Genomic DNA, 26,319 nt, shown 5'->3' on the forward strand with positions numbered 1-26,319 from the left:
AATATTTAGTTAGTGAAAGGTATGATTTTTTTCTATCAATAATTAAAAGAAAAGAATTTGACTCTGCATTCTATTCCCTGATAATTAACACTCACTTTGATATTGTAGACGAAAGGATTTTGTATTCATTTTGTCGACAGGATGATTTGAGACCAAGGAGGAAATGCCGGTTGACAACCTCTGCATATTCTTCATTCTGGGGAGAAATGCATTCTGCTAGCTGTCCAATCAATTATGTAGACAGAATGAATTTCATCATAATTCTGTCAACAAAATGCTAACTTGGTTAAATTATTCTCTCCACAAAATGAATTAACTTAAAAATCCTTTTGTCCACAAAATAGATTTAAGCATTTAGTGGAGCCTTGTAAATACTATCGTCTGTTAGTTTAGTATGTGTAATGCAAATATGTGGACTGGCTATGTCAGCATTTCTAGTTCTTTAGAGGTTATGGACCTGTGTGTTGTAGCTTCCCTTTTCATTGAAGGTCAAGTGGAGAGCAAAGTCAATTATCCAGAGAATAGCATATGGTAGATAAATGTAGCACTGTCCAAAACTACTATAAGTTAGATCCATTTCAACACCATGCATTTTTATAAAGTATAATTTAACAAGCTTGCCAACTAATTAAGTCTTTAATTAGGGCTTCAAATTCAACAAGTCATTTCAGGGATAATTCTTCATAAAGAAAAGAAACTGATCGTTCAACTTCTTGACATGTTGCTGCTAAAGAAAATAAACTGTTAAATGTATTACAATATATCATTTAAAAATTATTCAGTATCATCTTCTATGCTTTTGTTCTCCTCTTTAGGCATATAAATATTTTTAAATAAATGCTTTGGTAAATGTATGAGATGTGGATGGTGCAATGTATTCCTTTTAAATAAAATTATTAGTTGGCTTCAGCTTACATTACTTGATAGCAAGTTTTTAAAAGCACTTCATCAATGTGATGTCGAAGAACATATGACACTCATTTATTTTAAAGCATTAACTTTTTCATTAAAATGTGAAATAGTAGTATAAGAGTAATAGTTTTCCTTTTGATTACTCTATTTAACCAATCATATGAAGTGACGTGCTGCACCAAACCTAAATCCAATTAGAATACAGAGTTTTAAAACTATTAAATTTTGTCTTTGATTTCTATAAATATTTTATTAGCTTTGGAAAGATAGTATTGTCTTGTCTCATTCCAGTATTAGTCAAATTATTTAATTTGAAAGATGATCATATTTCACATCACATCTTCATAAGATTCTTCTTTTATTCAATTGGAATAGAATGAACTAGGCAGAAAAAGAGAGGTAATAGGAAAATTAATAAGGTAGTTTCTTTTTTAAAAAAAATATTTTATTTATTAGAGAGAGAGTGCACAAGCAAGGGGAGAGAGAGGGAGAGGGAGAGGCAGGCTCAATTCCAGGACCCTGGGATCATGCCTGAGCAAAAGCAGAGGCTTAACCAATTGACCACTCAGGTACTCCAATATAAGATAGTTTCTTACACAAAATATTGTTCATCATCAAGAAGCATAAGGCTTAGGGGAATTCTAATTTGTGACAATATGAAAAAGAAGCAACTTTCCTGAACAATGCTTTTTTAAATAAATTAATACAGTCATGCTGTTTTTAAAAGCAAAAAATGGTATCAAGGTTTCATTGTCAGAGTCAAGTAGACATATTGCTAATAAATGGTGTAGGGACCAGTAGATTTTTTTCCTGATTAACAAATAAGTCATAGAGCCATTTAAACAGAAAAATGAACTGAATTTTCCCACCGAGTGTAGAGTAGGAGCAAAATGAAAATCAATACGGGAGATTTTTAAAAAAAAATAAACAACTCCATTGCTCTATGCCTAACGTGAGAAGAGTGGCTGGCACTTAGATGATCAGCCATATTTGTTTAATAATCAAATAAAGTCTCATAAATCTCCCTTCCTCAAAGTACACAAGATTTTATGTAGCTTAATCAAGATATATAATATTTTGCTTTTCCCTTAAGATGTTGATCTCTTGTCATAAATGGCAGCAATGTGTGAAGAAAAAGTAACATAAAAAAAAATGTATTGCTGTACTTGTCTATTTTTGACAGAAGTGGCAAAATTCTCATTTACAGAAATAGAGGCTGGAGTTCTAATGTGATTTGCTCCTGTTTGGGTCATATGTGTGTATCTGAATAAAGGTCTCCTTAGTTTTCAGTGACATCCTTTTGTAATCTGTTTTGTATAGAAGACACACACTTCCTGAACTATTGGATTTTTTTCTTTATTATTTTTTTTATTGGTGTTCAATTTGCCAACATATAGCATAACACCCAGTTCTCATCCCACCAAGTGCCCCCCTTAGTGCCTGTCACCCAGTCACCCCAACCCCCCGCCCACCTCCCTTTCCACTACCCTTTGTTCATGTCCCATATTTAGGTGTCTCTCAGGTTTTGTCACCCTCACTGATATTTTTTTTTTTCTCACTGATATTTTCACTCATTTTCTCTCCTTTCCCCTTTATGCCCTTTCACTATTTTTTATATTCCCCAAATGAATGAGACCATATAATGTTTGTCCTTCTCCCATTGACTTACTTCACTTAGCATAATACCCTCCAGTTCCATCCACTTCGAAGCAAATGATGGGTATTCATCGTTTCTAATGGCTGAGGAATATTCCACTGTATACATAGACCACAGCTTCTTTATCCATTCATCTTTTGAGGGACACCAAGGCTCCTTCCACAGTTTGGCTATTGTGGACATTGCTGCTATAAACATCGGGGTGCAGGTGCCCTGGCGTTTCACTGCATCTGTATCTTTGGGGTAAATCCCCAGCAGTGTAATTGCTGAGTCGTAGGGCAGTTCTGTTTTTAACTCTTTGAGGAACCTCCACACAGTTTTCCAGAGTGGCTGCACCAGTTCACATTCCCACCAACAGTGCAAGAGGGTTCCCTTTTCTCCGCATCCTCTCCAGCATTTGTTGTTTCCTGTCTTGTTAATTTTCCCCATTCTCACTGGTGTGAGGTGGGATCTCATTGTGGTTTTGATTTGTATCTCCCTGATGGCAAGTGATGCAGAGCATTTTCTCATGTGCTTGTTGGCCATATCTATGTCTTCCTCTGTGAGATTTCTCTTCATGTCTTTTGCCCATTTCATGATTGGATTGTGTGTTTCTTTGGTTGTTGAGTTTAATAAGTTCTTTATAGATCTTGGAAACTAGCCCTTTATCTGATAGGTCATTTGCAAATATCTTCTCCCACTCTGTAGGTTGTCTTTTAGTTTTATTGACTGTTTCTTTTGCTGTGCAGAAGCTTTTCATCTTGATTAGGTCCCAATAATTCACTTTTGCTTTTGTTTCCCTTACCTTCATAGATGTATCTTGCAAGAAGTTGCTGTGGCCAAGTTCAAAAAGGATGTTGCCTGTGTTCTCCTCTAGGATTTTGATGGATTCTTGTCTCACCTTTAGATCTTTCATCCATTTTGAGTTTATCTTTGTGTTTGGTGTAAGAGAATGGTCTAGTTTCATTCTTCTGCACATGGCTGTCTATTTTTCCCAACACCATTTATTGAAGAGACTATCTTTTTTCCAGTGGATAGTCTTAAAGCTATTGGATTTAAGAGAGTTCCAGAGGATACATAATCCAAGTCATACCACGAAGGGTAGCAAAGTTAAGGGACATTGACAGAGAAAAATATGCAAGTGTTTGGTAAAGCACAGACCATAACAATGGGCCAGTTGAGTCAAGTCTTATAACACAGTTCATAAATTCTAGCAAGAAAGAATGACCAGCTAGAAGGTCATGGGCAAGGTCTAGATGTACATGGAATAGCATCGTCCTCAAACTTGAATACTTTGAAACACTGTTAATTCTAAACTATTATTGTGACTCTCAAAATCTTTGCTAGAAAGACCGTATCCTCTTTTATTATTTATAGCCACAAGTTAAGAATTAATGAACTGTATAATACAGATCTTCCTCAACTTATGATGGGTTTACATCTCAACTGAAATCATACTTAGCCTCATTTGCCTTCAAGATGCACAGAACATTTACATTAGCCTACTATTGGGCAAAATCATCTAAAACAAAGCCTATTTTATAATAAAGTGCTGAATATCTCATGTAATTTATTGAATACTGTACTGAAGGTGAAAACCAGACTGGTTATATGGGTACAGATTGATTATAAGTATATTTATTGGTTGTTTACCCTCATAAACACTGGCTGACGGGGAGCTGCAGCTGGCTACTGCTGCCCAGCATATGAGAGAGTATCATACCACATATCACAAGCCTGGAAAAAGATCAAAATTCAAAAATTTGAAACACAGTTTCCACAGAATGTATATGGTTTTTGCCCCATAGTAAAGCTGGAAAATTGTAAGTCGAATCAGTAAATCAGGGGCTGTCACGAAGTACAAATGTAATACTAATTAACTACCTTCAGTAATTAATACATAATTAATATGCAATATATAATCCATGGCGATATCTAATTAATTAATGTATAATAATATACAACATAATATATACTATGTGTTCTATATATAATTTTGTCTATACCCAGAAACAAAGCACAATATAAATATATAATTACACAAAAATAGATAGATGATAGATAGATAGATAACCAAAAGTCTATGAGCCACTAATGATTAAATGGAATTATATGGTCCAGAGGCTGATTCAAAACATATCACATAAAAATTCATAATATTTTATCTTAATTTTAAACCATAGATGATCAGCATTGTGAAAACGATTGTATGATAATAGTCCTGTTTTTTGTTTAATTTTCCTCATATATTCTGTTCCCTTACAATAGTACATATTGCTTTTTAATTTTAAATAGCATTCAAAAATAAGATATATATTTTAATTAAAATATGTTTTAATAGACACATTATAGTAATATATATACAAATATAATAATACATATTTTAATGAATGACATTAACAATAAATTATTTTTCCAAGCTCTTATTTTATAGTACACACAAGTTTATGTGAGTATTTTTGTGAATGTGTTGCAGCAAGTACAATCTGGAGCACTCTGCATGCTTTTGTGTTCCATGGAATACAAAATATTGATCACCATTTTACATAGGAATAAAACCAAAATGCTTGTAAATTTTAAGGGCCACATATGTTTAATTTGTGGCTATATTAACCCCTAATGCAGGGTCTTTAATATAGTGGATGGAATGATAACACCTGAGTCTCTCTTCCCCTGTACGTACATATGTGTATTAGGGACAATACAGATCGGCACTCCTTCACCCTTGATTCAGCCACTTGGCTGCTGTTTCTCATGGTCATGTGCTTTGCTCCTTCCCCCTCACTCTCAGCTCTACTCTAGCCAGCTCCTAATTTCTTTTTGGAACTCAAGAACTTTTGTCCCCCTTTGGTGTGACTTGTTTCTGCTCTGTTAGTGTTCAGCATAAAAGTGATATTGAAAAGGTCACTCTTCTACCATTTTAATTTCTTACTTCCTCTCAAATCACCTTCTACGGCTATTTTGGCAAAGTGCAATTTATCAAGGTGTGGAATTACCGAAGGCAAAAACAACATAGGGAAAAACATACCCGAGTGTAAGCTAAACACAACTGTGACAATAGTCCCAGAGAATGGAACAAAGGCTAAAGTTACATTATCCCCCAGCCTTGTTCTTCTGTATTAAGGCCAATAAATTCTTTGGAATTGAAGAGAGGCAAAAAAAAAAAAAAAAAAAAGTCTTTGTTACAAAGCTTTTGCCCTTCCTCAGGAGTTCTTTCTCATTATATGGCTTAGTCTTAATAAAGGATTGTTGTAGGTCAGTTCCCTGGAAATCAGACTCTGAGGTAGAATTTTGCACATAGGATACTTGTGAAGAGATGCCTTTTAGAAATCAGCTTCCATAGATGAAAGGGGAGGAAGGAGGAGTGGGCAGAAGGAGGAGTGAATCTGTGAAGCAGACCTGAAGACTGGCCAACCCCACAGGAGGCTATGGAGCCAGAATGTCCTTTCAGCGTGGTGTCAAGTAGGGTCAGGACAAACTTCTCTATAATAACTTATACTTGGGCATTAGTTATTGAGGATGGGCCTCCCAGGGTAGAGACATAAACATGAGCAAAGTTGCTCTCTGAACTCAAGAAAATCCCTGATAGGACTGTCTGCTGACAGAACTCCCAGTACCTGGGGAAACTAGACCTTTAATGATTGAGGACCAGGAAGAGGCAACACAAAGTCCATAATGGATTTACCCTAAGCAATTCAATCTTTAACTATAACAATATAGAACAATAAATGTTCTAAGGACCAACCACCTTAGTCTAAAAGGAAATACACAGAACTGTGTTTGTTTGTATATGAGAAAATGTGAAGAGCAGGAGGGAGGTTGGGGTCTTTAAATATTTTAAATATGCATTCTTGAACAGGTTTGAGTACTTCAAGACCCCATACTGTCTGAGGTTTCCCAAGTTTGATGTAAAAAAAAAAGTTTCTCTTCATTTTTCCTAGGCTTCTGGGCCATAATTATTCAATTAATGATGCTTTCACACACAGTTCCCCAAACCAATAATTCATAGAGATGGTAAAGTCTAAATCCATACTGAGAAAGGGAAATATTTTTCCTAACTGTAGTATTAGCTACACCTGTTTCCACCCAAAAAATAATAAAAAAATTATATTACCATGCTCACCAGGTTTGGTGCCTTATGTTTACTTTTCTTCTTTGAGACTGTGCCTTAGAATTGATGCATAATAAATTATGTCTCCTCACCTTTATGTCCCTGGAAAAATTATATTCCTTTTCCGGGACTCAGCCTAGGTACCATGCTCTCCAGTGAGCTTTCCTTAATTTTCAACATGAATTGAAGCTCTGTCCTTTGTGTTCATACAGTAGTCAGTGAATAACTCCAATCATTTACCTCATCAGCTAAAATTGCCAGTTTGTGTGAATTTGTTACTCACTGAAATTAAAATTCCTTGAATGTAGATTCTGTATTTTATGTCTTTTTTGGCTTAATAGTAACTAGATCACTAGTTGTCACAAAGTAGGCACTGAGTCAATAGGTATTTGTTATTGAAGGAGAGAATGGTAGATCCTGCACTACCTCACTCCTGGCTGAAAAATATGCTTCCAAATAGAGGATTTTGGGGGAAAAATTGTTGTGTAATATCCAGTGTCCATTAGTTGAAAGCTTACTACTAGATAACGGGCTGGGAAATGGTGTTATATCATCATTTTGCATCCATAGGTCAATTCTATGATAGATCTGCACAACAAATGTAGAAACTGATTCTTAAAAAGGTTTTAAAAAGTTGAGGATAATATTGCAAATGAAGGGCAGATACAAAGCCAAATGACCTGACATTACATGAGGCAAGACCTGAATGGAGCTACTCAGCTACCCAAGATTGGTGAATTTTATTGTTGATTCTTTAGCCAATATGAAGGTCAAATGAAATATTGCATGTGGAACTGGTCAACCAGTGAAATTTTAAAGCTCTAAAATTCCTAGTTGAAAAAAAAATAAAATAAAATAAAATTCCTAGTTGTCATAATTATTTTTGTTATATTATTATTATGGGAAGCTTTGCACTTAAGGCTTTTATTATTGAAATAGCTTCCATAACTAATGTCCTGTTCTGTAAGAAAGGGAAATCTTGATTAGAAAACCTATTTCTATTATACTTTCTGTCTTCATCAGAAAAAGAAGCAAAAAGTGTTTCTACACCAGTGTTCTCTATTTTGTATTACAATTACATCCATTCCAGCAATTGTGTCTTTGAAAGGAGTAATAGAAAAGAAGCATGCTATGGTAAGCAAAGAAGCGTACTGGTGATAACTTCATGTGAATAGTGTCAGTCTTTTGAGTTGCTAGCATTACACAATAAATAGCATGTGGGAGCTAATATGATAACTTGAGATTGGCTACATTATATCACTAAATACCATTTCTCATCTACATCTTTACTTGTATAAGCTGAGAAGTTAATGCTTAGCAGAAGTGAAAGTGAACAATAACAGGAGCAAAATGTTGCATTAATATTTAATGTAATGCTTTTTCAGAGTATAAAGGGAATAAAACCATTCAAATGCAAAGCAATCTGCAAGGATGCTTTCAATTTAAACGTTTTGCTAGGAATACTTTTATTTTGCTGGAGTTTTGCTTGTGAGAAATAAGAACACAGTAAATAACTGTAAGCTTAGCTTCTAACATTTCAATATGAATCTATGATGGTGTCCTCACTTTTCCTATGTTTCTCTGAAACCATAGTTCCTAGAACTTTTGGATTCACATATAAATTGTAGGTTTGCAAACTTTTCATTTTGACAAATAAAAATGCTTTTTTAAAGAGCTATCATATAATTCCAAACATAGTTTTATTAAATAAAAGAAATTTTAACCCAATATTTATCCAAAACAGATAGTCCTGTAATTGAATATATCTGCTTTTATAAAACATTATTCAAATAATTATCTTTTTTCCCCTCTTATTAAAAGACACAATATCTCGGTTTGACACATAGAATAATTCATTTTCATCTCCATGGGAAAAAAAAAAGACTCACAGTTTGACTCTGGACCTGAGATGAGTGTGTTTCTATGACCTAGTCCATTTTCAGTGGTAATTTATGTTATATTTTAATTAAAAAGTTAAATACCCGAGAGATTTCACTTTGCTTGATGTTTCCCAGACTTTACTTAAATCAATATATTCTATGCCCCATCTTCCTTGATTGCGTATTTCAAAAAGTGGATCCTTACTGAAATGTTAAATTTCAATGAGAAACCAATGCTCTGTAGAAGAAATCAATCAGACATTTTGTAACTTAGGAAAATGAACTATTCTTTTAAGGGATTTGAACCAGAGGGTGCTTTTTAATGACAACATCATTGTATCTTTTTCTTGTTATTTACAGAACGAAATGAAAAAGGATGCCCAATTCCCCAAGCTATTGTATCACAACATCTGAATTTATTCATATGTTCAAAATGGCTTCACAGGCTTGCAGAGAAGGACATTAATGCCAGTGGGAGGTATGATTCACTACTTTAATATGTTCTCTGTATGGATTTCAAGACAAATAAAACATATATGATTTCCAGTAAGCAACTGGGTAAATAACACTTGAAATAAAATGGTTAATTTTCTCCCTATTCTCTGTGATTCTGTTAAACCCACTGCTGGAAACTGTGTTCATTCTGAGAACAATGAAAAACAAATAAGAAAGAATCCGAGAGATAAGCAGAAATAATAATTAAAGATTTTGATGAAAAAAAAGAGATGAAGTAAAACACACTTGGTCAAATGGTAACCAAGCAGAGGCGTGTGTTAACAATTATGATTTCTTAACAGACACACACACCAAAGAGGAAAACAAATGATTTGTCAGAGTACATGGAATCATAGGTGGAGACAGCTAAATTCTAAATGGTTTCTGAAGAAGATTGGAAAGATGAATTTTTTTCTCCAAGACCATAGAAGTAGCTAATCAATACTGAACCCTGAATCAAGCATTTCTGTTCCAGGAGATTCTGATTTCTCATTATTCACATAACACCAGCCAGGAAAAGAGAAGTCAAAGAAGTCTTTGAGCTCTTCCTATCCAAAGTTCTGAGCTGCAGTATTTATACATTGCAGGTTGCTTGCAAAGCCACTCTGGTGAGGACGTAGGCATCCAAGACCTTGCCCTTCTGCCTTTTACAAATAACTTCAGGACCAGGTCATGCTAATTGTGGTCAGTAAGTAGCAGAACTAGCTTTTCCTGGAATGAATGGGATCCAGAGAGCAGACAGCTGAAGGAACACGTCAGAAGTAACAGGTATTTGAAGGGCATGGGGATGTCAAGCTATAGAGAAAGGAAATGATATAGTCAAGGTGGAAGGTCATCCATATTTGAGATGAACAGTAGATAATGGCATAAACAGTGTTAATGGAGCAGAACACAAGATTATGACTTTTAGATCCAAGCAGGAAAACTGGTATCAGAGAAATGAAATTCCTATAAAGACACCTGATCTTGTAAGAATATAAAAAAGACTTGGGGTGGGGTGCCTGGGGGACTCAGTCAGTTAAGTGTCTGCCTTTGACTCAGGTCATGATCTAGGGATTCTGGGGTCGGGTTCCCTGCTCAGTGGGGAAGTCTGCTTCCGCCTCTGCCTCCCCCTTCTGTTCGTTCCTACTATCTCTCTCTCTATTATAAATAAATAAATAAATAAATAAATAAATAAATAATCTTAAGAAAAAAGAAAAAATATATATCTGGGAACCAAAGGAGCTGAGACAGATTTTAGGAAACCAAAGCAGTGAACTGAGGACACAAATATAGACTGGAAGTGCATTGCTGGGGATATGGGAAAGAAAACTGGGGCTTAGTCATAGGAGAATAATGCAAAAACTCAGAGAACTAGTCACAGTAATCAACAGTGGCTGAAAGAGACAAGGCTGATTCATAAGCTATTAAAATATTATTCTGAGTTCTCCTACTTGCTACCCTTCCTCCAATCCAAACTGAGCTCAGATCTGTGGTAACTATGAACCAGAAAATGAGACTTAACTGGCTCCATCTTTGAAGATTTTAATCTTTGTGTCAGTAGTGCAAAAGCTCTGTAATATTCCCCATCAATCCAGAGAAACAGTCTTCCTTCTAGCATTCGAGCTATCTATCAGCAAAGTAAATTAGACATTATCCAATTCTTCCCAGAGATCTATTGGAGGAAGGGGAAACTGGTCATAGGTAGTATGAGTAGTACTAGCATAGAAAGTACCATATAAGCAGCCTTATTTTCTAAAGCATCTATAGTAGCATGAATTGATATAACAGCTACAAGTTACCTGGTAAGTATACTGTTTATATTGGCAATATTCTTACCTCTAAAGAAAATATTAAAGAGAAATGAATTTAACTCATTTTATTCAATTTGCATTTATTTGATTATTATTATGTGATAGGCATTGCATTAGGGCTGGGAAATATAATATGAATAAAACAAAATCATAGTTCTCAAGAAGCTTGAGTCTAGCAAAGAAATACACATAAACACACATTTCAAAGCAAATGTTTATGAATCAGTTATAAATGCAGCAATAGGACTATGCACACAGTAACAAACTCATTAGCAAGCACAAAAGTACAGAACGGAAATGGTTAATTCTGTGTGAGGAATATTGACAAAGGGTCAACAATGAACTTCATCATTTGACATAAAAAATGTCCTAATCTCCTAAAAAGGCAAAGTTGAGCAGAGTCTTAATATCATAGGTTTTATTATTAATTTCTTAACCAGGTTAAGGGGTTAGGGGGACTTGAGAATAGGATGAATTATTTTGTTAAGTTTTAGAAGTCAAGAAGAACTCACTAGCATTTCCAGACTATTGCTTTCTTATTCCCTTTTCCTATCCACTCTGGTGCTATAAGTCATGATACCATTTCATCCAGAGCAAATGCACAAAAAGCTCATAGTTCATTTCTAGTGTCTAATCATAGCCCTCAGCTATGGAATAGAAAGTTTCAGGAAACAAACGAGATATTTCATGGACAAAGAAGGCAAAGCAGAAAAGGAAATCCTGAAATCCCTCAATTCTTGAGACAAAAAGAACTGATTTGAAATTCTGTTTTTCCTTTTTTCTTTAAATAAGTACAATTCAAAACTAAAAGCAAATATGATTTAAATTTGTAAGAATTTATTTATTTATTTGTTTGTTTATGTGAGAGAGGGAGAACTGGCATGAATGGGAGAGGGGCAGAGGAAGAAGCACATTCCCTGCCGAGCAGGGAGCCAGATGAGGGACTTGCCAGGATGGTGACCTGAGCCAAAGGCAGACGCTTAACCAACTGAGACACCCAAGCACCCCTGTAAGGATCTTTAATTAGAGATCTGTAAAGCTGACTAGGACCAAGTGCAGTGTTTGGTATATGATATCTCTTAATAAATATTCATTGAATTAGTTAATGGGTGAATGAGTTGAGGAAAGATTTACACTGGATAACACACACGAAAAAGTGGAGATCAAAAGGATTATTTTAATATCCCTAACCCACGTTAATGGGATTATTTTTGACCTTAGGAACACCATCAAAGTGGGGTGTGACTACAGCATTTTTAACAGCGGAAGAAAGAGCCTTCTTTAATTCGAGGAGGTGAAAGAGACGATTATGCTTGCCAACCTGTTGAAATGAAGAATGCAGAATTATACTCTGACCTGTTGCTGCATTGTTTTGCAAACTTGTTCAAATCGCTTCATCCCAGTTTCCTCACTGGGGAAAGTATAATAGAATTGACAAACAGTTTAATATTCGGGTAGTTTCAGATCTCAGTATCTATGCCTAAATAAATAAATAAATAAATAAGTTGTCAGTGTTTTAAGAACCTCTGATGGAAAGGTATTAATAATGGCCCCTTATATCTAATTCATTATCAGTTTTTAGTTGTAAAATATGGAATTTGTTTATAAGTTCAGTATGAAGGTATAACAGTGCCAAACAACAGAATTGGTATCACCGTTTAGAAATTTTCCTCCACAAAGACTTTAACGGGGCTGTCATTTGAAGTTCATGGAGAAGTAGTCTATTTCAAACAAAAAATATTGACCTTTTGGAGGTTCAGATTAAACCTTAGAGTGAAAAAGAAGCAAACTTAAGTTACTGATGACACACTGTCACTAAAAGGTTATTTGCAATTTCTGCAAATGGACAGTGATAAGGCAAAGCATGTGTTCCACTGAAGCAGCGGTGTCTGGTGTTCAGGCAGAGATTCTCATCTCATCTTGCACTCTGCTGTTGATTGCTATTCTTCGTGTTGTGGCTACAAAACCCCAGAATAGCAGTTACAGGATGAAAGATGCCATCAGAGATTTTAAAAATGAATCTGACTTTATATAGCATCCTTCGTGCGCCCTGTGTTTTAAAAATGGAAAAGAGAGCTCATGAAAGATACTTTGAATGAAAGAAACAGAAATGAACACTATTTGTGGAACGGATATAGTCCAGTCCCATGGCAGTGGAAAACTTTCCCCGCAAGGATAAGTGAAGCATAGGCAACTCCAGAGTCATTTGTACGCATTGAAAGACCTCAGTCTCCATGAACACAGCCTTTGGCTACATTCTAAAACTGCTAATAAGAATGCTGAGATCACTTCTGCTTTATTTTTATGTGGGCAGAGTTCCACAGAATTGTTTAGAAAACACTGTTTTATTGACATCCTCATTTTCAATCAGTAGATGAAAATAATATCCAAGCTGGTTTCTAGGACTCACGACAGGACAACAGGGAGACTAAGGCAGCACTCATTCTTTGAGAGTTAAAGAATCCCAGTGACATTCTTTGGGAGTTAAAGTTTAATTGCTCATCATTGAGCCAATTATGTTAATACTTTGTAATACCCAACCATAACATTTTTAATTCTTCAGCAGGCTAGAGAGGGGTTTGGGAAGTCCCAGTATAAACTGGCTTCTCTTGTCCTTGTCTTGTAACCTATCATAGAAGGTACCTTGAGAGTAAAGAAAAACATAATTAGATGACAAATAGCCTTTTGCTAAAAAACAATGAGATAATATTGACCTACTCATATGTATATTCTTCAGGATAACCTTCTCTAGACACCACCTTCCCTCTAATGAGGTCAGGACGCCTGCTGTAGACTCTCACAACATTGTACTTCATGGCACTTGAAATGATTGTAATATTACATCTGATCAGTCTGTCTTGCTATTAGACTGTAACTTCCAGGCTTTGCTTGCCATCGTGTCACTAGTAATTAGTATAGAGTACATTCAGTTAATATTTATTGAAATGTTGAATAAATTATTTAAGAAACAAGCACCCTTTACTCCCCCCCCAAAAAACACAATTATCTGGATCTTATTTTTAAATATATCTATTTCAACAAGAAACTATCTTCATTTTAGATCCTAGAAATTTAGCCATGTTCATTAGAACAAATTCAGAACAAAGGTATCTAAGACTTTAAGAGAGAATTTCCAGTCAGTTCACTTCCCTTTCCTTTCAGATCTTTATTGTCGATTCGTGCATACGCAATTCAGAAAGGTCAAGTGCCCCTAATCCAGCTGCTTTCCAAAGGGAGACACTCTGCTTCACTGAGAGACCATATTCAGCTCATTTAAAACATTTCTAGACAGAAGGGGAAGAAGCAGTCAGTATAGCTAGGGGGATTCACCTACAAAAAGATTTCCCTGTAAGTAACAAAAATTTTAGGACAGAGCTGTGGTAATAATATTTTAAAGATGTAATTATAATTATACGGTGCTTTTCTGCCTAGGGGTTCGAGACATTATTACATTTGTCCTCCCAGGTAGCTTTTTAAAAAATTATAAATGGCTCATCACACAAAAGCCAAAGAAAAAGAACAATATTAACACTCAAGGACCATTTTCTTGATTCATGTAGGTTATTTTTCCTCCCATTAAAGCTTCATCACCCAAAAGATACCAGTTGAAAAACCACACTTGTTCCCACTGTTTCTTAAATAAAAATTATTGGAATCCATAGCTCGTTTATCCTAATAGTGATTTGTCATAATTTTCTTTATTCTTTGTCTCAGATTCTGTGTCAAAAAATGATACTGACAAAAATTATCTAGAGACTTAAGCGTATGTATGTTTTTATTCATGTTTTAAGGAGAGATCGGAAGAGAGGTAGAGACAGATGTTAGAGAGAGAGAGAGATCAATCAGTTGATCAATCTTTTAGGATTCATCTTTGAGAAAGCTTCATCTATTATAAGGTTTAGTTAGAGCAGCATAAAAAGACCTCATTTTAATGTGGCCCTCCCTGGTATAGACACTGAGTAAAGATTATAGAGAGATCAGGGTGTTTCAATTTCCCAGTGAAAAAATTAATTAAGAGTTTAAACTTCTCTTGTAGTATTCACAAAGAGCTCTTTTACCTAGATAAGGCCTCCAAGTCCTGTTTATTTGTTATTCATGTCCTGAATCTCCGTAACTTTTCTAAAGTCTTCATTGTTCTGAATGCTTCACAGTAGAGAGATCTTCTATTGCCCTTTGTTCCACTCTCCCACTTTTGCAAACTTTATGTACTTTATTCAGAAGGTTAAAATGTTTCAGAAAATTCTACTTACATATTTATTTGGAATAGTAAGAGCAGGGACATTGGTTAGGCCTTAATTGGTTAGGAACATTTTGACTTATTATTCTCCAGTTGGAAATACGCAGTTTGTTACTATGATTATAAGCAAAGTCTTTGCCAAATTTTGAAAGTGAATATATTGGCTTCTGACATCATTTTCCTTCGGAAACTTCACACCTGTTCAGCTCTTCTACTACTGAAATCATCAATGCAGAAAGTATCTGGTTCTTCCACAAATGAAGGAATGAGCAAAGTGACTAAAATTTAAAAATAGGCAAAGTTGGGACTCTTGGGTGGCTCAGTGGTTGAGCACCTGCCTTCGGCCCAGGGTGTGGAGCACCTGCCTTTGGCCTGGAGTCCCAGGATTGAGTCTCACATCCCACATCGGGCTCCCTGCATGGAGCCTGCTTCGCCCTCTGCCTGTGTCTCTGCCGCTCTCTCTCTGTGTGTGTCTCATGAATAAATAAATAAAATCTTTAAAAAATAATAGGCATTGATAATCTTTGTTTCCACAGTATGTCTACTCAGCTGGATTTTTTCTTTTCTATTCCTTAGAACTGCTACCCAATATCCTAATTATATCCTCTCGTGATCCTGATATTTTCTCCATGCTCAAAATAGAGAAGTGTACAAAATCTGTCATTCCCCTTTGATTAATATGTTGTCAAACATATTTGAAAGATTAATATTTAATTGTGTGACAAAAGCAAGAAGATAATCAAGAAGGAGATAAAACAAACAAGATCCTTGATTTAACATTAATGAAAAAGCGACACTATCTAAGTGGCAGCCACTGTGTTATGAACTTGACATCCATGATTATGTTGAATATCTACAGTAACCATGTGCAGTAACTATAATCATCTGTATTTTGCAGATGAGAAAACTGAAGTCCAGTGAGGATAAGTAAATTTGCTCAGATTACAGAGCTGTAAAATGGTTGTAAATTGTGAAATCTGTTGAAAACCTAGCATTGTGATTTCAAAGCCTGTACTTTTAGTCACTGTTTTATGCTAAATGACCCAGAGAAAGCAGGACTCCCTGTTATCTATCTAGCTGCTACTTTTTCAGTTAAAAAGAAAGCTCTTCAGGATATAAAGCTCAGAACTACATTGATACTACAGAACTGAAACCCAAGACCAGAGAATGGATCCTAAGAAGAGAGGGCTGCCTGAAATAGGCTTGTCTTCTAGGTCCAGACTATTTACTTTCTTAGGATACCAATAAATTCCAATCAAAATCACTGAATTATTTTTTATGATATTGGGTAATTTAGGATATTGACAAACACTGAAAAAAAATGAACGTAGAATGACAAGCTTTGTATTTCTAAACTTTGGCTTTGATGCTAAGCAAGATTATCTAACACTAATAGAAGGATAGTTTGTGAACAGCAAGGTAAGTAATCAGTAATTGACAGGATGCAGTAGAGGTCACATCCATTTCTACTTTTTTTCTTTTTTTTTCCTTAAGCAAACACATTGTTAGACCTGAAAAAACATGATGGGGAAGGTGTATTTTGAGCTCAGCTACATACTTGTTAAAATATGTAATATCTTTTCAGCCAAGATGGAATGATATGAGATGTTTGAAGAAAACATTCGAAAGATAAATACTTGGATGAAATAATAATTGTATGTTAGTTGAAAGAGTGTCCTATGGCTTGTCATGGCTCTGGAGTGAGCACTGCCATAATCAAAATTATCTGGGTGTTCACTGAGAATATATATATATATATATATATATATATATATATATATATATATCAAACTTAGATATGAAATAATGCTGAGATGGTTTTACAAGAGATTGAGAGAAAATTTTTATAGACTGTACTGATGAAAGGAATCCAAAAAAATGACGATTACAAGAATAAAATGGTTCTTAAAATAGAACACTACAAGTATAGAATTATACAGGTATGGCATAGCAATAGAACATGTAGGAAAAAAGAAACTCAGGGATTTTTACCCATATTAAGTTCAGTATGATTAAATAATAAAGGAGGACAGCAAATACTGATAGAGTAATTAATAGGATGCATTAAAAGAAATACCTAGATATCTAGAATGAGTCAGGTAAGAGTTCTCTTTTCTGTGTGATTCTAGCTTTGCCTGGAATATTGGGTTCAACTCAGGGTCCTACACTTGAAATAGGATTTAGATAAACCAGAAAGCCTTAAGAGAGACAAAAGCAGAATAAGGAGAACAGAACAATTATATTTAAAAAAAATTGAAACAAGAGTTTGTTTAGTTAGGAATGCAGGAAATTTAGATAGAAATTTGCAGCTATCTTTGAATGCCTTGATGAAGTGCCATACAAATGGATTAATGAAGAATTAGGAAACTATTCTATTTATGGATGTGCTGAATGCTAAGCAAGATTAGCGCCCCCCAACCAAGTTTCTAAAGATGAAGATCATGAAGCAGGGAGGAGCAGAGTGAAAGAACCCCAAGCCAACTCCCACCGCGCATGCAGAGCCCAATGTGGGCTGGATCTCATGACCCTGAGATCACAGCCTGAGCTGAAATCAAGAGCCAGATGCTTCACAGATAGAGCCACTTGGGTGCCCCTAGATATTATTTTTATTACTGATACTGTTACTATTAAATAACACTCTATTTAGTAACATCACTATAAATAGCTAGTGTTGAATTACTTTTTCTTTTATCCCTAAAAATATTTTTATATTTTCTTTGTGCTTAATTTCTAAAAGCCACATCTTCCTTATAAATCTACTACACTACTTTCAAGACTTAGTTCAACATCACCTCTTCATGCAAGCTTCCCTGATTTGCCATAAATCCTTTAATTTCACAACTATTTAGCCCTTATATATGTATTCTCATTATAAATGGTTTAACATGTTTAAAAAACAAACTGCACACTGGTTTTTGAACAAGGGGGTCAAAGAGAGACTGAAGAGATTGGTAGAAGAACATTCCAGATTGGTAGGTGGTAGGTTCAATAAACAGGGAAACTTACTTATGAGGCTTGTCCCATGAGGCCAAAGGATGAACCACACCTGCCTGCCAAAATCTTAAGTGTTTATATAGGAACTTTACCTGGGTTTAATCGCATAGAGCATCCACATAGTCTCAATGACACAGGGCTCTCTCAGAGCTCTAAGTTTGAAAACAGCTCCCACTGTGAGAATAGTGCGTAGAATATACCTTCCAAAAGAAGGGGAGGGGATGACGGGGGTAAGGACCCTCTGAGGAGCCCAGTTCCAGCTCCAGGGTCAATTGGCAGTCCTATTCTCTCAATAACCTCCTCCAATCAAGCTTAAAAAATATATATTTTATTTATTATTTATTTGAGAGAGAGAGAATGAACGGGGGAAAGGACAGGTAGGGACAGAGGGAAAGGGAGGAGCAAGGACCCTGATGTGTGGCTGAACTCTAGGACCCTGAGATGATGACCTGAGCCAAAGACAGACGCTTAATCAACTGAACCGCCCAGGCGCCCCCCAACCAAGTTTCTAAAGATGAAGATCATATCTGTATCTCTTTTGAACTTTTTCCACAAGTATTTTTTTTTCTTCACAGAAGACATCCAACAAATGTCTGTTGATTAAAATTTATATCAAGCAATTTTTTTAATAATAAATTTATTTTTATTGGTGTTCAATTTGCCAACATACAGAATAACACCCAGTGTTCATCCCGTCAAGTGCCCCCCTCAGTGCCTGTCACCCATTCACCCCCACACCCCACCCACTTCCCCTTCCACCACCCCTAGTTTGTTTCCCAGAGTTAGGAGTCTCTCACGTTCTGTCTCCCTTTCTGATATTTCCTACCCATTTCTTATCCCTTCCCTTATATTCCCTTTCACTATTATTTATATTCCCCAAATGAATGAGAACATATAATGTTTGTCCTTCTCCGACTGACTTACTTCACTCAGCATAATACCCTCCAGTTCCATCCACGTCGAAGCAAATGGTGGGTATTTGTCATTTCTAATGGCTGAGGAATATTCCATTGTATACATAAACCACATCTTCTTTATCCATTCATCTTTCGATGGACACCGAGGCTCCTTCCACAGTTTGGCTATTGTGGACATTGCTGCTAGAAACATCGGGGTGCAGGTGTCCCGGCATTTCACTGCATCTGTATCTTTGGGGTAAATCCCCAGCAGTGCAATTGCTGGGTCGTAGGGCAGGTCTATTTTTAACTCTTTGAGGAACCTCCACACAGTTTTCCAGAGTGGCTGCACCAGTTCACATTCCCATCAACAGTGTAAGAGGGTTCCCTTTTCTCCGCATCCTCTCCAACATTTGTTGTTTCCTGCCTTGTTAATATTCCCCATTCTCACTGGTGTGAGGTGGGATCTCATTGTGGTTTTGATTTGTATTTCCCTGATGGCAAGTGATGCAGAGCATTTTCTCATGTGCTTGTTGGCCGTGCAATTTTATACTGGAATTGTAGACCTTACATTTTTTCTTCATAAGATTCTTTTTTTTAATATTTTATTTATTTATTCATGAGAGACACAGACTGAGAGAGAGGCAGAGACACAGGCAGAGGGAGAAGCAGGCTCCATGCAGGGAGTCCGACATAGGACTCAATCCCGGGACTCCAGGATCACACCCTGGACCGAAGGCAGGCACTAAACCGCTGAGCCACTCAGGGATCCCCATCTTCATAATATTCTTTATTAAGAATACTATATCAACTCCCCAGATAATTGAATGGTTTGCTTTTCAAAGAAGCAGAGGAAAAAAAAAACAAAGAAGCAGAAAAATAGTTGCAGATGAGTGGAAAAATTTACCAATAATAAGACAAATAAAATTAATTTCAGAGTAAGATTGTATGCAGTCAAGCAGTAAGTTGTCTTGACATGAGCAAAAGAAAAAAAAAAAGGAAGAAGAAAAGAAAAAAAAAAGCTTGAGGAATTAGATCTGTTGAATGATAATCCTTAAACTAAAACAAAAATTTAAAGTTATCGATATTCTTTTATTAAATTCTAGAATTTATTTTTTCAATATTCAACAGTTATTGAATTCCCACTCGTTTTCAACTCTATTTTGCTGCTCTTGTGATTTACAGCCCTTAATCTCAAGTTTCTCATGTTTTAAGACATAAGAATCATAATAAGTAATATTTTGGCATGTAATTTAATTTGGGAAGTTTTTATTAAGGGCTTAATAAAAACCTAATATCAGCCTAACTCTATGCTAAGTATATTGGAGATAGAAAAGAATTAGAGTCCGTAATACCAAGAACTTTATTGTATTTTGGAAAAGTAAGTCTCACATAAAGTAATTATAGTAAAACAAATAGAAATATTGACAAATTATGATATAAGGCAAACTTTAGCAAAATTTCATATCTGAGATATAAATTGGTTGCTTATGAAAGAGAGTTAGCCACGCTGATAAGTAGAAGCGAGGTGTCCTATCGATGACAAAACCAGACATATAGTTCTAAGTTTCGTTAAGATTTGAAAAAGCAGAAACAAGTGAATATGTTAGAGGTAGGCTAATTCCACACGCTAAGCACAAAGACCCAAATGACGTTGATGTATCTGGGAAAATGCAAGGAGTTTAGACTGACCGCAGACGTGGTAGTGATAGGAAGGAGCTGGTTCACCTGGTGGGTGGGTAACCTGGGTCAGAATATGAGGGAGAGATCTATTGCTGTAGTAAAGGCCCCGCACAGTCTGGGGGCAACGAGAAGCGAATGGAAAGATTAAACCTTTCAATTCCCCCACCTCCCCAATTGCCAGTAGTTTAATTGGGGATTTCTGTAATAAAGGGGGAGTAGCCATAAAGAGATTTATGATTTAGGGATGAATATTTTTGTTATTCCCAGGAGATCTAAAGGGAGGGAGTGAGCTCTAGGACAGGTGGGATTAAATTTTCTTGGGATAAAATACAACATACTAACCCCATTGTTTAAGAGATGGCTTTAAAAATACCAGAACACATATGAAAAGTTTCTCTTCCTTATTAGGGATTTATGTGTTGTATCTGAAAATTAGTTTTGTCCTTGTGAGGCATGTGCAGTGACAAAAAAGGGGAGGGTAGCCTTGGAAATGTGGGTACAACACATTAAGAACACCCCAGGAGGAGTTACCTCTCTCCGTGCAGTGCTGGACCTGACTTATTAGCTGGTCAAAGCCCACTGGTGGCGAGTTGTCTCTTTCCAACTCGCATTAAGTGTTAGCACAGTGGTAGGTTAAAAACAGTCACAGTGGGAGGATTTGGACCACAGATATGGACAAGTCCAGCAAATCTGGGTTTTTTTTATTTGGAAATGAGTTGTTAAACATTTGCCATCATAACACTATCTCTCGGGACTTTTCTCTTGGACCAGGTCGGCGAAAGTCATATATTGTGGATTCCTTTGCACATTGTAATTCGGCCACTGTCCTTAACATTCTTGTATAACATTTGATAACGTCCAAAAAACGTGGAGGCTGTGTTGTGGATATAAACGAGGAAAAGGGCAATGCAGGTAAAGCCTATGACAACCAATATTAAAAGAATCAAGAAAAACACCTTTGTAGCTGTTCATTCTGGTATATCGTCTGTGTACCTCAATGCTGGAATGATTACATGAACCCTTAGGCAATAAATAGTCTTTTCCTCATCTGCTTCTTCTTCCACCAGCTGTCAGTGTCTGCTGTTTGCTTCAGGGTACAAAAGGAAAGGGCACATATGGAAAAAAAAAAAAATAACATGCTTTTTCTGCTCCTTGGAGCACTTGGTCACAAAAACTGAGGTAGTCATTATCACTCTTTCTGGATCTTCACTATCCCATTTTGTGTTGGGATTGCATTTCCCTGTTTTTTTTTTTTTTTTTTTTTAAGATTTTATTTATTTATTCAGGAGAGACACAGAGAGAGGCAGAGACATAGGCAGAGGGAGAAGCAGGCTCAATGCAGAGAGCCCGATGTGGGACTCGATCCAAGGACCCTGGGATCATGACCTGAGCCAAAGGCAGACGCTCAACCACTGAGCCACACAGGTGTCCCTTCCCTTGTCCCTTGTGATTAGGAGTAGACAGGTCATTGCTTGTGTGACTAGTTCTGGGCAATGACATGTAAACAAAAGTGGCTTGTATCACTTCCATGTTAGCACACATCATTGTTAATGTGGTACTCTCTAGAGATTTCTATCCCAGTGGCAATGTTCAAGATGGTAGATGTTCCATTACCCTGGATCCCTAAGGGGATTTAATGTATATTTCCTTTCATGATTGATAAGATATCATCTTTGGCTCCAAATTGGGAAATATCTTGATAAAACAATGGGCTTTTAAAAAAATATGACTTCAGTAGCTAAATGACAATTTCAATTATATATAGAAACATTTGAACTTGGAAAATTTTCTAAAAGTCAAGATATTTGGTCTTCTGCAGCTCTTGCTATAAACACAAATGGACAAGACTGTTCTGAGTGCATTGAATAAGAGTCAGGGCTTCAAGATTTCAGCAAGCACAGTTCATTTTAAAAAGAGAGAATTTTTTCTAAGTGCTTTATAAAAACTCAAACCTGTTGAGTGGTCTTAAATTATGCAGTTTATAGCTGATAATTGAGACAGCACATCAACATTTACTCTCAAAAGTTGTTTAGTCAGCCTCAAAAAAACAGCTTAAAAAATCACAGGTTAATAGTTAACAGACTCCCTAGAGTAAAAAAAGAAATACGAAATATAGACATAGGAAATATAGTTTAAGGTCTCTTGGCTATAACTCTCACATTTAAGAAAAGCTTAATTAAGGAAATGACCACATCATTAAATAACAATAGCTCCTGCTTCTAGGCCCCTGGCTTCAGGGATTTCCCAGAATTTGACATATTTTTGAGTCAAGAAACTACCGTGAATGATATCAAGGGCAATAATTATTTTGTTTAGTTTGAAGAAATCAATGTACTTGACATTGACAGAACTATGTGTATGTATATATGTACGTGTGTATGGATAAATGTATATTGTACTTACAAATTAAGAGATGCTAGATAGATGGATGAATAAATTGATCTCCCCATGACAATTTGATTGTCCAGACATAGCAGATGCGTTTTCTAAAGAGTAGATCCTTTTATTCTCATTTTATAAAAATGAAAACAGAAAAAAAAAATTTGCCTAAGATCAAACAATGAAGTAAATGTCCCTACGTGGAGTTGAACTAAAATCTGTCTCCAAAGTATAATGGTAGTTGTCAGGGGCTGAAAGAAGGGGTTGATGAAGAGTTATTGGTTAATGGGTACAGAGTTTCAGTTTTTCAAGATGATGAGTTCTGGAGATGGATATTGGGGATGGGTTGCATAACAATGTGAATGCACTTAATGCCACTGAAGTGTACACTCAGAAATGATTGAAATGATGAATTATATGCTCTGTATATTTCATCATGACTTAAATAAATACAAAAAGAGACAACACACAAATCTCCCTCTAATTCTAGTGATTTTCCACTAGATTCCACAGAGCACCACTAACAAATTTAGCTTGCCTCTGATTCCATGATATCTAAATAGAAAAAAAAAAAAGGGATTGCCTAGTCTATGCCCCCTCATGCATGAGAATGACACTTTGCTCTTGTATTTGATGGTAATAACCAGATCTGAACACACACACACACACACACACGGTGTGATGAGGTAGGCAGTTTTAGAGAGCACCAGGTTCCTATTTGCATGCCACCTTTGTAATTCCTTTTTACTGAGACATGGAATGGAAACATACACTTTGTATTGAAAGTATCATCAGATTAATAAAGATGGCAAATAAAGAGATAGAAGGAGAAAGGCACACATCCCTAACTTAACATAATGACTGACATACCCCTGATGCATAGACCATTCTGGCTGAAAGAGAATGTTGACATCATTTAGTCCATTCCAAAAGAACCCTCTGAGTTCTGTCATCAAATACATGTAGAGAAATATTTGCATAATTTACTCACCTTTCATCTCTTGGAGATTCATATTAAAAATTACATAGCCAAATATTTGGGAAAATGCTCTTGACAAAAACAAAAATGCAAAGCATGTTAAACTGGCCCTTTCCCAACTTTCTTTTCTTTTTCTTTTTAAATAAATGTTTACAAAGCTCCAGGTAGCCCAGTTATAAAATGCTTTCTAGTAGAATCCTCACACTTTCTAGATGAGATTAATTGACAGAGGTTTCCTGTTGTTCAAGGCAAAATATTCATTTACACTAGAATCTAATTTCCTAAGTTACAATCCATGTTATTTTTATTGGACAACACATAATCTTATGTTTTATGCCTGATGGCAGAAAAATCTAATTTTAGCAGGATTTAAGGTAAATGCAGAGAATTTGTGTTTTCACTTTCAAAAAAGTATATAATATACTTAACTGCTGTTTTACAGGATACATATCAAATAGTAACTTGTAATATTTTTTTCACTGGCAAAGATGTCTCTATACACTCTTATTTTCATTAAAATCATTAATAGAATGATCACTAGACACTCAAGAACATCATAAAATCACTAGTCCTTTTCCAGAAAGTTTCATTTTCACTAGCCTATAACAAAGTTTAAAAGATTCAATTTGTATTAATTATTAGTAAGATCATTATTATTTTTAAAGTTTTTATTTATTCATGAGAGACAGAGAGACAGATCATTATTAATATCAATTATAAAATTACTGATTTCAATTTTCATTTACTTTTACAGTATGCTACACTAAAAAGTCATAACAATTGTCAAAGGGTAAGCAGGCTTTCTTTAAGAAAGACTTTGCAAAATAGGTCAACTCTCCCCTCTGTGGGATGCTTTCTTATGGTAAAAAAAATAATAATAACAAATGTGTATAGTATAAAAAATGTAAACCTTTCTTGAATTACATAGCTCCACTGTTGTATAATACTAAGGCAGTAATTTCTGTTGGCACCTTGGTTTGGAGTTTTTCATACTGTTTTTCTGCCCTTAAATATATACATAAAGACATGCATTTTTGTGTTTATTCATGTTTTATACATACTTTTACATTTTAATGTATTTTATACATATACTTATCTATATATATTTTCTGCAATCTGTTTTTTAAATTATTTTGAAATAATCATAGATTCATTTACTTTTTAGTTTTTTATTGTTATTGTTTTTTGGCTTAAAACAATAGAAATTTATTCTCTCATAGTTCTGGAGTGTAAAAGTCAAATTATGGTGATGGCAGGGCCATGCTCCCTCTGAAATCTGTAAAAGAGAATCTTTGTTTGCCTCTTCTAACTCCCAGTGTTTGCTAGCAATCTTTGGTGTTCCTTGGCTTATGGATGCTCACTCCAATCTCTGTCTTTTGTCCACGGTTTGTGTGTTTCTTCCCTGTGTGTCTCCATCTCCATGTTCCTTCTTCTCTTTTTAGAAGTCTACCAGTCATACTGGATTAAGGTTCACAGTAATAACTTCATTTTTAAAAATTTATTTTGTTTTTAGATTTATTTTTTAAAGATTTTATTTATTTACTTGAAAGAGAGAGAGAGAGAGCAAGAGAGAGAGCAAGCAAACATGAGCAGTGGGAGGAGCAACGGGAGAGAGAGAAGCAGATTCCCCCTGCTGAGTTGGGAGCTGGATGCAGGACCTGAGAAAACCCAGAAACCCAGGATCATGACCTGAGCCAAAGGCAGATGCTTAACCAACTGAGCCACCCCAGCACCCCAACATCTTTTTTTTTTAAATTAGAATATAGTTGACACAGAATATTATATTAGTTTCAGTTACACAATATAGTGATTTGATGAATCTATACACTATGCTGGGCTCGTCACAAGTGGAGCTCCCATCTGCCCCCATACAACACTGTTACAGTACCACTGACTATTTTCTATGCTGTACCTTTCATCCCTGTGATGCACTCTTTCCATAATCGGAAGTCTGTATCTCCACTCCCCTTCACCCATTTTGCCCATCCCTCTACCCCCAACCCCTCTGGCAACCATGTCACAAATGGCAAGATCTCATCATTTTTTTTTGGCTGGGTAACACTCTAGAATGTGTGTGTGTATGTGTGTGAACCATATCTTCTTTATCCATTCATCTATTGGCAGACACTTGAGTTGCTTCTGCATCTTGGCTATTGCAAATAATGTTGCAATGAACACAGGATACATACATCTTTTTGAATTAGAAACAAACTACTTTTTAAATTTAACAGTGTGATTGGAGATTTTTCCTTAAATATATAAAATTCTACATCATCCTTATAATAGCTGAATACTTGTTAATAATTGAATTGGCTATGATTTAT

The 26,319-nt window shown here is 35.7% G+C and overlaps 2 long non-coding RNA genes across 4 annotated transcripts in view; one reads left to right on the plus strand and one right to left on the minus strand.

The window, feature by feature from the left end:
- Positions 1-1,153: 1,153 nt before the first annotated feature.
- LOC144305906 (uncharacterized) overlaps positions 1,154-26,319 on the minus strand; it is a 40,310-nt gene continuing 15,144 nt past the window's right edge. For 2 of the 3 annotated variants that reach the window (XR_013372928.1, XR_013372929.1), the window contains exon 4: positions 13,394-14,111. This is a non-coding gene — a long non-coding RNA (uncharacterized LOC144305906). Of the gene's footprint in view, positions 1,294-13,393; positions 14,112-26,319 lie in introns of those variants that run through there. The other variant, XR_013372930.1, reaches the window with a different exon arrangement.
- LOC144305907 (uncharacterized) lies at positions 8,906-12,294 on the plus strand. The gene is made up of 3 exons (XR_013372931.1): positions 8,906-9,017; positions 9,622-9,802; positions 12,049-12,294. It is a non-coding gene; the product is annotated as an uncharacterized LOC144305907 (long non-coding RNA).

Source organism: Canis aureus, chromosome 36 (genome assembly GCF_053574225.1).
Source record: "Canis aureus isolate CA01 chromosome 36, VMU_Caureus_v.1.0, whole genome shotgun sequence".
NCBI classification, from domain to species: Eukaryota; Metazoa; Chordata; class Mammalia; order Carnivora; family Canidae; genus Canis; species Canis aureus.